Here is a 12049-nt window from a genome sequence, read left to right as displayed (position 1 = left end):
ACACTTGGTATTCCTAGGCAATCACCCAACCAAATACTAACCAAGCCCGAGGTTGTTTAACTGCCGAGATCGAACGAAATTGGTGCTTTTAACCTGGTATAGCCTTAGACGTTTGTTAGTCTGTTATGACGATCTATATTCGCAATTCAATGCATACTTTGTGCAAACAGTAAAATGACTACAACACTTGGTATTCCTAGGCGGTCACCCATCCAAGCCTGAGGTTGCTTAACTGCCGAGATCGAACGAGATCGGGTGCTTTCAAACTGGAATGGCCGTAGACGTTTGTTAGTCTGTTTTGACGACATTTATGAGCAATTCAAAGCATACTTTGTGCAAATAGAAAAATGACTACAACACTTGGTATTCCTAGGCAATCACCCATCCAAGTACTAACCAAGCACGAGGTTGCTTAACTGCCGAGATCGAACGAGATCGGGTGCTTCCAACGTGGTACGGCCGTAGACGTTAGTAAGTCTGTTTTGACGATCTTTATGCGCAATTCAAAGCATACTTTGTGTAAATAAAAAAATGACTACAACACTTGGTATTCCTAGGCGGTCACCCATCCAAGTACTAAGCAAGCCCGAGGTTGCTTAACTGCCGAGATCGAACGAGATCGGGTGCTTTCAACCTGGTATGGCCGTAGACGTTTGTTAGTCTGTTTTGACGATCTTTATGCGTAATTCAAAGCATACTTTGTGTAAATAGAAAAATGACTACAACACCTGGTATTCCTTGGCGATCACCCAAACAAATACTAACCAAGCCCGAGGTTGCTTAACTGCCGAGTTCGAACGAGAACGGTGCTTTCAACCTGGTATGGCCTTAGACGTTTTTTAGTCTGTTATGACGATCTTTATGCGCAATTCAATGCATACTTTGTTTAAATAGAAAAATGACTACAACACTTGGTATTCCTAGGCGGTCATCCATCCAAGTACTAACCAAGCCCGAGGTTGCTTAACTGCCGAGATCGAACGAGATCGGGTGCTTTCAACCTGATATGGCCGTAGACGTTTGTTAGTCTGTTTTGACGACATTTATGGGCAATTCAAAGCATACTTTGTGCAAATAGTAAAATGACTACAACACTTGGTATTCCTAGGCGGTCACCCATCCAAGCCTGAGGTTGTTTAACTGCCGAAATCGAACGAGATCGGGTGCTTTCAACCTGGTATGGCCGTAGACGTTTGTTAGTCTGTTTAGACGACATTTACAGGCAACTCAAAGCATACTTTGTGCAAACAGTAAAATGACTACAACACTTGGTATTCCTAGGCGGTCACCCATCCAAGCCTGAGGTTGTTTAACTGCCGAAATCGAACGAGATCGGGTGCTTTCAACCTGGTATGGCCGTAGACGTTTGTTAGTCTGTTTTGACGACATTTACAGGCAATTCAAAGCATACTTTGTGCAAACAGTAAAATGACTACAACACTTGGTATTCCTAGGCAATCACCCAACCAAATACTAACCAAGCCCGAGGTTGTTTAACTGCCGAGATCGAACGAAATCGGTGCTTTTAACCTGGTATAGCCTTAGACGTTTGTTAGTCTGTTATGACGATCTATATTCGCAATTCAATGCATACTTTGTGCAAACAGTAAAATGACTACAACACTTGGTATTCCTAGGCGGTCACCCATCCAAGCCTGAGGTTGCTTAACTGCCGAGATCGAACGAGATCGGGTGCTTTCAAACTGGAATGGCCGTAGACGTTTGTTAGTCTGTTTTGACGACATTTATGAGCAATTCAAAGCATACTTTGTGCAAATAGAAAAATGACTACAACACTTGGTATTCCTAGGCAATCACCCATCCAAGTACTAACCAAGCCCGAGGTTGCTTAACTGCCGAGATCGAACGAGATCGGGTGCTTCCAACTTGGTACGGCCGTAGACGTTTGTAAGTCTGTTTTGACGATCTTTATGCGCAATTCAAAGCATACTTTGTGTAAATAAAAAAATGACTACAACACTTGGTATTCCTAGGCGGTCACCCATCCAAGTACTAAGCAAGCCCGAGGTTGCTTAACTGCCGAGATCGAACGAGATCGGGTGCTTTCAACCTGGTATGGCCGTAGACGTTTGTTAGTCTGTTTTGACGATCTTTATGCGTAATTCAAAGCATACTTTGTGTAAATAGAAAAATGACTACAACACCTGGTATTCCTTGGCGATCACCCAAACAAATACTAACCAAGCCCGAGGTTGCTTAACTGCCGAGTTCGAACGAGAACGGTGCTTTCAACCTGGTATGGCCTTAGACGTTTTTTAGTCTGTTATGACGATCTTTATGCGCAATTCAATGCATACTTTGTTTAAATAGAAAAATGACTACAACACTTGGTATTCCTAGGCGGTCATCCATCCAAGTGCTAACCAAGCCCGAGGTTGCTTAACTGCCGAGATCGAACGAGATCGGGTGCTTTCAACCTGATATGGCCGTAGACGTTTGTTAGTCTGTTTTGACGACATTTATGGGCAATTCAAAGCATACTTTGTGCAAATAGTAAAATGACTACAACACTTGGTATTCCTAGGCGGTCACCCATCCAAGCCTGATGTTGTTTAACTGCCGAAATCGAACGAGATCGGGTGCTTTCAACCTGGTATGGCCGTAGACGTTTGTTAGTCTGTTTAGACGACATTTACAGGCAACTCAAAGCATACTTTGTGCAAACAGTAAAATGACTACAACACTTGGTATTCCTAGGCAATCACCCATCCAAGTACTAACCAAGCCCGAGGTTGCTTAACTGCCGAGATCGAACGAGATCGGGTGCTTCCAACGTGGTACGGCCGTAGACGTTTGTAAGTCTGTTTTGACGATCTTTATGCGCAATTCAAAGCATACTTTGTGTAAAAAGAAAAATGACTACAACACTTGGTATTCCTAGGCGGTCACCCATCCAAGTACTAAGCAAGCCCGAGGTTGCTTAACTGCCGAGATCGAACGAGATCGGGTGCTTTCAACCTGGTATGGCCGTAGACGATTGTTAGTCTGTTTTGACGATCTTTATGCGTAATTCAAAGCATACTTTGTGTAAATAGAAAAATGACTACAACACCTGGTATTCCTAGGCGGTCATCCATCCAAGCCTGAGGTTGTTTAACTGCCGAAATCGAACGAGATCGGGTGCTTTCAACCTGGTATGGCCGTAGACGTTTGTTAGTCTGTTTAGACGACATTTGCAGGCAATCAAAGCATACTTTGTGCAAATAGAAAAATGACTACAACACTTGGTATTCCTAGGCGGTCACCCATCCAAGCACTATCCAAGCCCGAGGTTGCTTGACTGCCGAGATCGAACGAGATCGGGTGCTTTCAACCTGGTATGGCCGTGGACGTTTCTTAGTCTGTTGTGACGATCTTTATGCGCAATTCAAAGCATACTTTGTATAAATAGAAAAATGACTACAACATTTGGTATTCCTAGGCGGTCACCCATCCAAGTACTAACCAAGCCCGAGGTTGCTTAACTGCCGAGATCGGGTGCTTTCAACCTGGTGTGGCCGTAGACGTTTGTCAGTCTGTTATGACGATCTATATGCGCAATTCATTGCATACTTTGTGCAAATAGAAAAATGACTACAACACCTGGTATTCCTAGGCGATCACCCAACCAAATACTAACCAAGCCCGAGGTTGCTTAACTGCCGAGATCGAACGAGATCGGTGCTTTCAACCTGGTATGGCCTCAGACGTTTGTTAGTCTGTTATGAGGATCTTTATGGGCAAATCAATGCATACTTTGTTTAAATAGAAAAATGACTACAACACCTGGTATTCCTAGGCGATCACCCAACCAAATACTAACCAAGCCCGAGGTTGCTTAACTGCCGAGTTCGAACGAGATCGGGTGCTTTCAACCTGGTATGGCCGTAGACGTTTGTTAGTCTGTTATGACGATCTTTATGCGCAATTCAAAGCATACTTTGGGTAAACAGAAAAATGACTACAACACTTGGTATTCCTAGGCGGTCACCCATCCAAGTACTAACCAAGCCCGAGGTTGCTTAACTGCCGAGATCGAACGAGATCGGGTGCTTTCAACCTGGTATGGCCGTAGACGTTTGTTAGTCTGTTTTGACGACATTTATGGGCAATTCAAAGCATACTTTGTGCAAATAGTAAAATGACTACAACACTTGGTATTCCTAGGCGGTCACCCATCCAAGTACTAACCAATCCCGAGGTTGCTTAACTGCCGAGATCGAACGAGATCGGGTGCTTTCAACCTGGTATGGCCGTAGACGTTTGTTAGTCTGTTTTGACGACATTTATGAGCAATTCAAAGCATACTTTGTGCAAATAGCAAAATGACTACAACACTTGGTATTCCTAGGCGGTCACCCATCCAAGTACTAACCAAGCCCGAGGTTGCTTAACTGCCGAGATCGAACGAGATCGGGTGCTTTCAACCTGGTATGGCCGTAGACGTTTGTTAGTCTGTTTTGACGACATTTATGCGCAATTCAAAGCATACTTTGTGTAAATAGAAAAATGACTACAACACTTGGTATTCCTAGGATGTCACCCATCCAAGTACTAACCAAGCCCGAGGTTGCTAAACATCCGAGATCGAACGAGATCGGGTGCTTTCAACCTGGTATGGCCGTAGACGATTGTTAGTCTGTTATGACGATCTTTATGCGCAATTCAAAGCATACTTTGTGTAAATAGAAAATTGTCTACAACACTTGGTATTCCTAGGCGGTCACCCATCCAAGTACTAACCAAGCCCGAGGTTGCTTAACTGCCGATATCGAACGAGATCGGGTGCTTTCAACCTGGTATGGCCGTAGACGTTTGTTAGTCTGTTTTGACGACATTTATGGGCAATTCAAAGCATACTTTGGGTAAATAGAAAAATGACCACAACACTTGGTAACCTAAGAGGACACCCATCTAAGTACTAACCAAGCCCGAGTTTGCTTAACTGCCGAGATCGAACGAGATCGGGTGCTTTCAACCTGGTATGGCCGTAGACGTTTGTTAGACTGTTTTGACGACATTCATGCGCAATTCAAAGCATAACTTTGGGTAAACAGAAAAATGACTACAACACTTGGTATTCCTAGGCGGTCACCCATCCAAGTACTAACCAAGCCCGAGGTTGCTTAACTTCCGAGATCGAACGAGATCGGGTGCTTTCAACCTGGTATGGCCGTAGACGTTTGTTAGTCGGTTATGACGATCTTCATGCGCAATTCAAAGCATACTTTGTATAAATAGAAAAATGACTACAACACTTGGTATTCCTAGGCGGTCACCCATCCAAGTACTAACCAAGCCCGAGGTTGCTTAACTGCCGAGATCGAACGAGATCGGGTGCTTTCAACCTGGTATGGCCGTAGACGTTTGTTAGTCTGTTTTGACGATATTTATGAGCAATTCAAAGCATACTTTGTGCAAATAGCAAAATGACTACAACACTTGGTATTCCTAGGCGGTCACCCATCCAAGTACTAACCAAGCCCGAGGTTGCTTAACTGCCGAGATCGAACGAGATCGGGTGCTTTCAACCTGGTATGACCGTAGACGTTTGTTAGTCTGTTTTGACGACATTTATGTGAAATTCAAAGCATACTTTGTGCAAATAGTAAAATGACTACAACACTTGGTATTCCTAGGCGGTCACCCATCCAAGTACTAACCAAGCCCGAGGTTGCTTAACTGCCGAGATCGAACGAGATCGGGTGCTTTCAACCTGGTATGGCCGTAGATGTTTGTTAGTCTGTTTTGACGACATTTATGAGCAATTCAAAGCATACTTTGTGCAAATAGAAAATAATGACTACAACACTTGGTATTCCTAGGCGGTCACCCATCCAAGTACTAACCAAGCCCGAGGTTGCTTAACTGCCGAGATCGAACGAGATCGGGTGCTTTCAACCTGGTATGGCCGTAGACGTTTGTTAGTCTGTTTTGACGACATTTATGGGCAATTCAAAGCATACTTTGTGCAAATAGTAAAATGACTACAACACTTGGTATTCCTAGGCGGTCACCCATCCAAGCACTAACCAAACCCGAGGTTGCTTAACTGCCGAGATCGAACGAGATAGGGTGCTTTCAACCTGGTATGGCCGTAGACGTTTGTTAGTCTGTTTTTACGACATTTATGAGCAATTCAAAGCATACTTTGTGCAAATAGCAAAATGACTACAACACTTGGTATTCCTAGGCGGTCACCCATCCAAGTACTAACCAAGCCCGAGGTTGCTTAACTGCCGAGATCGAACGAGATCGGGTGCTTTCAACCTGGTATGGCCGTAGACGTTTGTTAGTCTGTTTTGACGACATTTATGAGCAATTCAAAGCATACTTTGTGCAAATAGCAAAATGACTACAACACTTGGTATTCCTAGGCGGTCACCCATCCAAGTACTAACCAAGCCCGAGGTTGCTTAACTGCCGAGATCGAACGAGATCGGGTGCTTTCAACCTGGTATGGCCTTAGACGTTTGTTAGTCTGTTTTGACGACATTTATGCGCAATTCAAAGCATACTTTGGGTAAACAGAAAAATGACTACAACACTTGGTATTCCTAGGAGGTCACCCATCCAAGTACTAACCAAGCCCGAGGTTGCTAAACATCCGAGATCGAACGAGATCGGGTGCTTTCAACCTGGTATGGCCGTAGACGATTGTTAGTCTGTTATGACGATCTTTATGCGCAATTCAAAGCATACTTTGTGTAAATAGAAAATTGTCTACAACACTTGGTATTCCTAGGCGGTCACCCATCCAAGTACTAACCAAGCCAGAGGTTGCTTAACTGCCGATATCGAACGAGATCGGGTGCTTTCAACCTGGTATGGCCGTAGACGTTTGTTAGTCAGTTTTGACGACATATATGGGCAATTCAAAGCATACTTTGGGTAAATAGAAAAATGACTACAACACTTGGTAACCTAAGAGGACACCCATCCAAGTACTAACCAAGCCCGAGTTTGCTTAACTGCCGAGATCAAACGAGATCGGGTGCTTTCAACCTGGTATGGCCGTAGACGTTTGTTAGACTGTTTTGACGACATTTATGCGCAATTCAAAGCATAACTTTGGGTAAACAGAAAAATGACTACAACACTTGGTATTCCTAGGCGGTCACCCATCCAAGTACTAACCAAGCCCGAGGTTGCTTAACTTCCGAGATCGAACGAGATCGGGTGCTTTCAACCTGGTATGGCCGTAGACGTTTGTTAGTCTGTTTTGACGACATTCATGGGCAATTCAAAGCATACTTTGTGCAAATAGTAAAATGACTACAACACTTGGTATTCCTAGGCGGTCACCCATCCAAGTACTAACCAAGCCCGAGGTTGCTTAACTGCCGAGATCGAACGAGATCGGGTGCTTTCAACCTGGTATGGCCGTAGACGTTTGTTAGTCTGTTTTGACGACATTTATGAGCAATTCAAAGCATACTTTGTGCAAATAGCAAAATGACTACAACACTTGGTATTCCTAGGCGGTCACCCATCCAAGTACTAACCAAGCCCGAGGTTGCTTAACTGCCGAGATCGAACGAGATCGGGTGCTTTCAACCTGGTATGGCCGTAGACGTTTGTTAGTCTGTTTTGACGACATTTATGGGCAATTCAAAGCATACTTTGTGCAAATAGCAAAATGACTACAACACTTGGTATTCCTAGGCAATCACCCATCCAAGTACTAACCAAGCACGAGGTTGCTTAACTGCCGAGATCGAACGAGATCGGGTGCTTCCAACGTGGTACGGCCGTAGACGTTAGTAAGTCTGTTTTGACGATCTTTATGCGCAATTCAAAGCATACTTCGTGTAAATAAAAAAATGACTACAACACTTGGTATTCCTAGGCGGTCACCCATCCAAGTACTAAGCAAGCCCGAGGTTGCTTAACTGCCGAGATCGAACGAGATCGGGTGCTTTCAACCTGGTATGGCCGTAGACGTTTGTTAGTCTGTTTTGACGATCTTTATGCGTAATTCAAAGCATACTTTGTGTATAATAATGTATTAAAATCCAAACACAGCGATCTTCAAACAGCTCAGATCGATTTATTTAGAGAAAAATATATTTCGCCTAAAACGGCATCATCAGTTTCTCCATTTACCAAAACTGCCAAAAAGGAAAAACAGAAAGAAAAAAGTCAAGAATCTAACGCAAAAAGGTTACGCAAGCTAAAAATAAATAAAAATTAATAAAAACTATAAAAATATTCAGGTTTCAAGCATTAACTAAAAAATAATAAAAGTATGAATTAACTGCATGTGGTCAGACCTGTCTGTACTACTTTGCTTTCAAAAAACCACTGGCGCTGACACCGAGTGAGCACACAAACATACAGAAGCAACTGAATGTAAAAACAGAACAAAAGTGGAAGGGGAATGGACGTCACGAACTGCAGACAGGTAGGCCTGTGGGCGAACAGGTGTGACCGATAAGACTCGGTGAATGATAAGACGATAAAAACAGGTTAACAACACAGGAAAAGTCATCAACCCGTTACAGCGAAAACAAGCGCAAACAAAAACATAGTCCTACGGGCGGGGAATAGCAAAACAAACTATTTGCATGATGGTGTTACCATGGTTTGCACATTTATTTGTGCCCGTATTCTGTGCAACCATAAGTCCTCATATAGATCCAAACTCCCTGCAGGTGGTTTTTGCACGAACGTCACGTCATAGCAACTTGGCAATATGGGTCTTTGCTGGAATGTCTCGCTATGCTTCTTCAGGTAGTGGTTACCCAGCGCCGTAGCATCGCTATCTAGCGAGCACTCGAAGTGGTACCAAGTAGACCTGTGAGCATTCCAGCGAGTGGAGAACTTGTTTTTCGTCTGCCCAACATACTGGGCTCCGCAGGTTTTGCACGAGGCCACATATATCCCATAGTCGCGACATGTTAGTCGCTGACGCAACATTATTCTGCCTTTGGGGGTACACAGGAAGGTAGTTGTGGGCACCATGGGCTCGTGGTTACCATGGTGCCCGCACAGCGCACAGTGGCCGCAAGGGGCCGATTGGCCAGTGTCCCGAGGCTCGGTGTGATGGGCAAGCTGCTTGTAGTGGCATAGTTTGTTAAACATCGTTGGTCCTCTCCGATAAACGATGGAAGCATTTGCCTGGAGGCTCAATTCCTTGGGCGAAAGACGCAGTATATGAGGGAATGCTGTTGCCCAGATAAGTTTGTGCAGGCTTGGAAGCGAGTCTACCGACTTGTTGTGGAAGAATCTAGACTTCCAAGCGCTGGCTGTTGCTAACACATCGCATGTCATCCTCACCGGGAAATTGGATTTCACAGCTTTATCTTTGAGCCACAATAGGGCCTTTTTGTAGTCGCTTTCATTCTCGTTTAAGCGCCGCATCCGTATGGCTTCGGAAAACACAATTGATTTAAACACATGGATTGGGTGGTGGGAACGCCCATTAAGAAAACAACGGTCAAGTGCTGTGGGCTTAGTGTGATTGGTGGTTTTGAAGCCCGCCAGTGACATGGGGTCGATAATGTGGCACACATCAAGAAATTCAACTCCAGTGCATGGCTTTGCCGTTGTGGCTTGGCGGAAAGTTAGTTCCAAGCCTGCGTTACGAAAGCATTCCACCAACTTCTGTTGTATGACATTGGTTGTTTTAACCCCAAGCGACACCCATATAATGTCATCAATGAACCTCTTAAATATGTACGCCTTGTTTATTGCTGTGGCAGCTTTGCAAACAATGAAGTGAACAGCAATGTTAGCCACCGATACTGAGTTATTGTCACCTGTGACAATGCCTTCTTTTTGGCAATAAAAAGAATCTGCATTCCTCAATATGGCGTTGTCAATGCAAAACATTGTCAATTCGATGATGGTGTTTCTTGCCTGCGCGGTGAATGTTGAGTGACCATTCAAAGCCGCCTTCAAAGCCTGGCGTATGATGGATCTGGGAAGGTTGGGATATAATGATTTTACATCTCCTGCCACAATGCATAGTTCCTGGCGCCGCATTTTCTTGGAGAGGTGTTGCGCATTTTCCATTTTCCACTTGTGGAGTTCTTCTAAATAATCTTTACTGTCCCGGCAATATTCATTTACGTTTGCCTTGCAGTAGAGTACACTGATCGGCTGCAAAATGCTTTCCAGGAAAATCGTAGTTCGGGACGTCGTGGTGTTTCCAGATGCTTGCACCAGTCTCACTGGCATCTCTCCAATACTGCAATGCAGCAGCTCTTCAGGTGCGAGCTTGTGGGTTTTGAACAACGGATACGCATATCCGGGTTCGTTGCACGCAAAGAATTTTGCTGTAGGACCAGAGATATGTCGATAGGTGCAGCCATGGAGTTTGATGCCAGCCGTGTTATATAGGATGGTATCGCTTACGACTCCAAACTTGTGCAGCTTAATGAGCTTATCATCACAGGTGTCTTTAATCTTTTGCATCTCCGAACCTACTGTGGAACGCGTCAAGGGTAATTGGTGATACGCGGAGAATTGTTTTAACATTGTGGTGTTGTAGTCTTGTAAGTTCAGAATGATGATTTTCCCATCCTTGTCCGCCCTGCATATTACTATTTGTTTCTCCCTGGTCAATTTCGTTAATCTGTGCAAACTCTCTCTGAGATTTGAAGTCAGATTATTCCGATTAACGAATAGGCGTCTGGCGGATGTCTCCATATTCCTGACTTTGGCAAAAACCATTTCTGTGTAGGCTAGAACTTCTGCGCTTAGTTCACTTTTGTTAGGCCTGTTAAGCTTCGGTATTTTAAGCTTTTCAGGGATCGGCTCTTTGATCTCGTCTTCTTCACCATAGAGACTCTGCCATTCTACACGGCGAACATGTCTAATGGCGTTAACCCATTCTGAATGTTGTGTTGTTTCATTCCACTGCGGCGTTGGCACAAAATTCAGGCCATACATTAAGAGAATTTTATCGTCTGAATTGAGAACGTAGTCTGATTTATTTAATATCATGTGTTCCGCTCGATCCAAAAGTTGTTCGTCCAAACGTTTTTGTGTTCGCAAATTGTACCGCATTTTGCTTTTCCTGTTCCTCGATGTCGAAGGCTTCAAAGTACTTCTGGGTGCGGTGCTATACCTCGTTACTTGTTTTGCCGCAAGCCAATTGTATCGTTCAATGAATTTGGACGTAACCATTCGTTTGTATTTAAGTAGATAACATCGAGAGGCTTCAGGTAATGCCAACCAATTGTGAAGTAGATTGTTACACCGTTTATTATGCAGACATAACTGTTTGTTAATCTTGCGTGATTGTTGGATCAAAAGTAGGTCCAAATCAATGCCTTTGCGGTAGTTAGAGGGAAGCAGCAGATGGCATCGCAAGCTTCGCCTTAAAAACTTAACCTTGGCTTCCATGTACACATCTTTTTGGTAGTTTTCAATTGCCGGGTCCATGGTGATCCAGGCCGTATCTTTCCAATGTGATTAGTAAATCAAATCTGGATCCAAAAAAAAAAACCAAAGGCCCCTGGCAGGCTGTCGATCGCACACCGTATCAATAATAATAATGTATTAAAATCCAAACACAGCGATCTTCAAACAGCTCAGATCGATTTATTTAGAGAAAAATATATTTCGCCTAAAACGGCATCATCAGTTTCTCCATTTACCAAAACTGCCAAAAAGGAAAAACAGAAAGAAAAAAGTCAAGAATCTAACGCAAAAAGGTTACGCAAGCTAAAAATAAATAAAAATTAATAAAAACTATAAAAATATTCAGGTTTCAAGCATTAACTAAAAAATAATAAAAGTATGAATTAACTGCATGTGGTCAGACCTGTCTGTACTACTTTGCTTTCAAAAAACCACTGGCGCTGACACCGAGTGAGCACACAAACATACAGAAGCAACTGAATGTAAAAACAGAACAAAAGTGGAAGGGGAATGGACGTCACGAACTGCAGACAGGTAGGCCTGTGGGCGAACAGGTGTGACCGATAAGACTCGGTGAATGATAAGACGATAAAAACAGGTTAACAACACAGGAAAAGTCATCAACCCGTTACAGCGAAAACAAGCGCAAACAAAAACATAGTCCTACGGGCGGGGAATA

At 43.7% G+C, this 12049-nt stretch overlaps 27 non-coding genes and 10 pseudogenes across 27 annotated transcripts; all 37 read right to left on the bottom strand.

The window, feature by feature from the left end:
• Positions 1-348: 348 nt before the first annotated feature.
• Positions 349-467, bottom strand: LOC145892628 (5S ribosomal RNA; annotated as a pseudogene).
• Positions 468-532: 65 nt separating this feature from the next.
• On the bottom strand, positions 533-651 carry LOC145891210 (5S ribosomal RNA). The gene has a single exon (XR_014400017.1). It is a non-coding gene; the product is annotated as a 5S ribosomal RNA (ribosomal RNA).
• A 65-nt stretch (positions 652-716) lies between these two features.
• On the bottom strand, positions 717-834 carry LOC145892715 (5S ribosomal RNA; annotated as a pseudogene).
• A 65-nt stretch (positions 835-899) lies between these two features.
• Positions 900-1018, bottom strand: LOC145891462 (5S ribosomal RNA). The gene has a single exon (XR_014400251.1). It is a non-coding gene; the product is annotated as a 5S ribosomal RNA (ribosomal RNA).
• A 411-nt stretch (positions 1019-1429) lies between these two features.
• Positions 1430-1547, bottom strand: LOC145892722 (5S ribosomal RNA; annotated as a pseudogene).
• Positions 1548-1785: 238 nt separating this feature from the next.
• LOC145892290 (5S ribosomal RNA) lies at positions 1786-1904 on the bottom strand. Its single transcript, XR_014401030.1, has one exon. It is a non-coding gene; the product is annotated as a 5S ribosomal RNA (ribosomal RNA).
• A 65-nt stretch (positions 1905-1969) lies between these two features.
• Positions 1970-2088, bottom strand: LOC145891209 (5S ribosomal RNA). The gene has a single exon (XR_014400016.1). It is a non-coding gene; the product is annotated as a 5S ribosomal RNA (ribosomal RNA).
• A 65-nt stretch (positions 2089-2153) lies between these two features.
• LOC145892714 (5S ribosomal RNA) lies at positions 2154-2271 on the bottom strand (annotated as a pseudogene).
• A 65-nt stretch (positions 2272-2336) lies between these two features.
• Positions 2337-2455, bottom strand: LOC145892166 (5S ribosomal RNA). Its single transcript, XR_014400921.1, has one exon. It is a non-coding gene; the product is annotated as a 5S ribosomal RNA (ribosomal RNA).
• A 238-nt stretch (positions 2456-2693) lies between these two features.
• On the bottom strand, positions 2694-2812 carry LOC145892378 (5S ribosomal RNA; annotated as a pseudogene).
• Positions 2813-2877: 65 nt separating this feature from the next.
• LOC145891208 (5S ribosomal RNA) lies at positions 2878-2996 on the bottom strand. Its single transcript, XR_014400015.1, has one exon. It is a non-coding gene; the product is annotated as a 5S ribosomal RNA (ribosomal RNA).
• Positions 2997-3233: 237 nt separating this feature from the next.
• On the bottom strand, positions 3234-3352 carry LOC145892089 (5S ribosomal RNA). Its single transcript, XR_014400847.1, has one exon. It is a non-coding gene; the product is annotated as a 5S ribosomal RNA (ribosomal RNA).
• Positions 3353-3417: 65 nt separating this feature from the next.
• LOC145892660 (5S ribosomal RNA) lies at positions 3418-3526 on the bottom strand (annotated as a pseudogene).
• Positions 3527-3591: 65 nt separating this feature from the next.
• Positions 3592-3709, bottom strand: LOC145892669 (5S ribosomal RNA; annotated as a pseudogene).
• A 65-nt stretch (positions 3710-3774) lies between these two features.
• LOC145891783 (5S ribosomal RNA) lies at positions 3775-3893 on the bottom strand. Its single transcript, XR_014400556.1, has one exon. It is a non-coding gene; the product is annotated as a 5S ribosomal RNA (ribosomal RNA).
• A 65-nt stretch (positions 3894-3958) lies between these two features.
• On the bottom strand, positions 3959-4077 carry LOC145890807 (5S ribosomal RNA). The gene has a single exon (XR_014399638.1). It is a non-coding gene; the product is annotated as a 5S ribosomal RNA (ribosomal RNA).
• Positions 4078-4142: 65 nt separating this feature from the next.
• Positions 4143-4261, bottom strand: LOC145891523 (5S ribosomal RNA). The gene has a single exon (XR_014400309.1). It is a non-coding gene; the product is annotated as a 5S ribosomal RNA (ribosomal RNA).
• Positions 4262-4326: 65 nt separating this feature from the next.
• LOC145890806 (5S ribosomal RNA) lies at positions 4327-4445 on the bottom strand. The gene has a single exon (XR_014399637.1). It is a non-coding gene; the product is annotated as a 5S ribosomal RNA (ribosomal RNA).
• A 65-nt stretch (positions 4446-4510) lies between these two features.
• On the bottom strand, positions 4511-4629 carry LOC145892213 (5S ribosomal RNA). Its single transcript, XR_014400965.1, has one exon. It is a non-coding gene; the product is annotated as a 5S ribosomal RNA (ribosomal RNA).
• Positions 4630-4694: 65 nt separating this feature from the next.
• LOC145890993 (5S ribosomal RNA) lies at positions 4695-4813 on the bottom strand. The gene has a single exon (XR_014399811.1). It is a non-coding gene; the product is annotated as a 5S ribosomal RNA (ribosomal RNA).
• A 65-nt stretch (positions 4814-4878) lies between these two features.
• Positions 4879-4996, bottom strand: LOC145892609 (5S ribosomal RNA; annotated as a pseudogene).
• Positions 4997-5062: 66 nt separating this feature from the next.
• On the bottom strand, positions 5063-5181 carry LOC145890935 (5S ribosomal RNA). Its single transcript, XR_014399758.1, has one exon. It is a non-coding gene; the product is annotated as a 5S ribosomal RNA (ribosomal RNA).
• Positions 5182-5246: 65 nt separating this feature from the next.
• Positions 5247-5365, bottom strand: LOC145890804 (5S ribosomal RNA). The gene has a single exon (XR_014399635.1). It is a non-coding gene; the product is annotated as a 5S ribosomal RNA (ribosomal RNA).
• Positions 5366-5430: 65 nt separating this feature from the next.
• LOC145890862 (5S ribosomal RNA) lies at positions 5431-5549 on the bottom strand. Its single transcript, XR_014399689.1, has one exon. It is a non-coding gene; the product is annotated as a 5S ribosomal RNA (ribosomal RNA).
• A 65-nt stretch (positions 5550-5614) lies between these two features.
• LOC145891055 (5S ribosomal RNA) lies at positions 5615-5733 on the bottom strand. The gene has a single exon (XR_014399870.1). It is a non-coding gene; the product is annotated as a 5S ribosomal RNA (ribosomal RNA).
• Positions 5734-5800: 67 nt separating this feature from the next.
• Positions 5801-5919, bottom strand: LOC145890803 (5S ribosomal RNA). Its single transcript, XR_014399634.1, has one exon. It is a non-coding gene; the product is annotated as a 5S ribosomal RNA (ribosomal RNA).
• A 65-nt stretch (positions 5920-5984) lies between these two features.
• On the bottom strand, positions 5985-6103 carry LOC145892333 (5S ribosomal RNA). Its single transcript, XR_014401070.1, has one exon. It is a non-coding gene; the product is annotated as a 5S ribosomal RNA (ribosomal RNA).
• A 65-nt stretch (positions 6104-6168) lies between these two features.
• On the bottom strand, positions 6169-6287 carry LOC145890802 (5S ribosomal RNA). The gene has a single exon (XR_014399633.1). It is a non-coding gene; the product is annotated as a 5S ribosomal RNA (ribosomal RNA).
• Positions 6288-6352: 65 nt separating this feature from the next.
• LOC145891437 (5S ribosomal RNA) lies at positions 6353-6471 on the bottom strand. Its single transcript, XR_014400228.1, has one exon. It is a non-coding gene; the product is annotated as a 5S ribosomal RNA (ribosomal RNA).
• A 65-nt stretch (positions 6472-6536) lies between these two features.
• Positions 6537-6655, bottom strand: LOC145891553 (5S ribosomal RNA). The gene has a single exon (XR_014400338.1). It is a non-coding gene; the product is annotated as a 5S ribosomal RNA (ribosomal RNA).
• A 65-nt stretch (positions 6656-6720) lies between these two features.
• LOC145891751 (5S ribosomal RNA) lies at positions 6721-6839 on the bottom strand. Its single transcript, XR_014400526.1, has one exon. It is a non-coding gene; the product is annotated as a 5S ribosomal RNA (ribosomal RNA).
• A 65-nt stretch (positions 6840-6904) lies between these two features.
• On the bottom strand, positions 6905-7022 carry LOC145892527 (5S ribosomal RNA; annotated as a pseudogene).
• Positions 7023-7088: 66 nt separating this feature from the next.
• On the bottom strand, positions 7089-7207 carry LOC145890924 (5S ribosomal RNA). Its single transcript, XR_014399747.1, has one exon. It is a non-coding gene; the product is annotated as a 5S ribosomal RNA (ribosomal RNA).
• Positions 7208-7272: 65 nt separating this feature from the next.
• Positions 7273-7391, bottom strand: LOC145890801 (5S ribosomal RNA). The gene has a single exon (XR_014399632.1). It is a non-coding gene; the product is annotated as a 5S ribosomal RNA (ribosomal RNA).
• A 65-nt stretch (positions 7392-7456) lies between these two features.
• On the bottom strand, positions 7457-7575 carry LOC145890800 (5S ribosomal RNA). The gene has a single exon (XR_014399631.1). It is a non-coding gene; the product is annotated as a 5S ribosomal RNA (ribosomal RNA).
• Positions 7576-7640: 65 nt separating this feature from the next.
• LOC145892625 (5S ribosomal RNA) lies at positions 7641-7759 on the bottom strand (annotated as a pseudogene).
• A 65-nt stretch (positions 7760-7824) lies between these two features.
• Positions 7825-7943, bottom strand: LOC145891207 (5S ribosomal RNA). Its single transcript, XR_014400014.1, has one exon. It is a non-coding gene; the product is annotated as a 5S ribosomal RNA (ribosomal RNA).
• Between the last annotated feature and the right edge of the window lie 4106 nt (positions 7944-12049).

The sequence above is a fragment of the Ascidia mentula genome, chromosome 2, assembly GCF_947561715.1.
Source record: "Ascidia mentula chromosome 2, kaAscMent1.1, whole genome shotgun sequence".
NCBI lineage: Eukaryota > Metazoa > Chordata > Ascidiacea > Phlebobranchia > Ascidiidae > Ascidia > Ascidia mentula.
The sequence above is the reverse complement of the archived record's forward strand: the minus strand, read 5'-3'. Positions and strand labels throughout refer to the sequence as shown.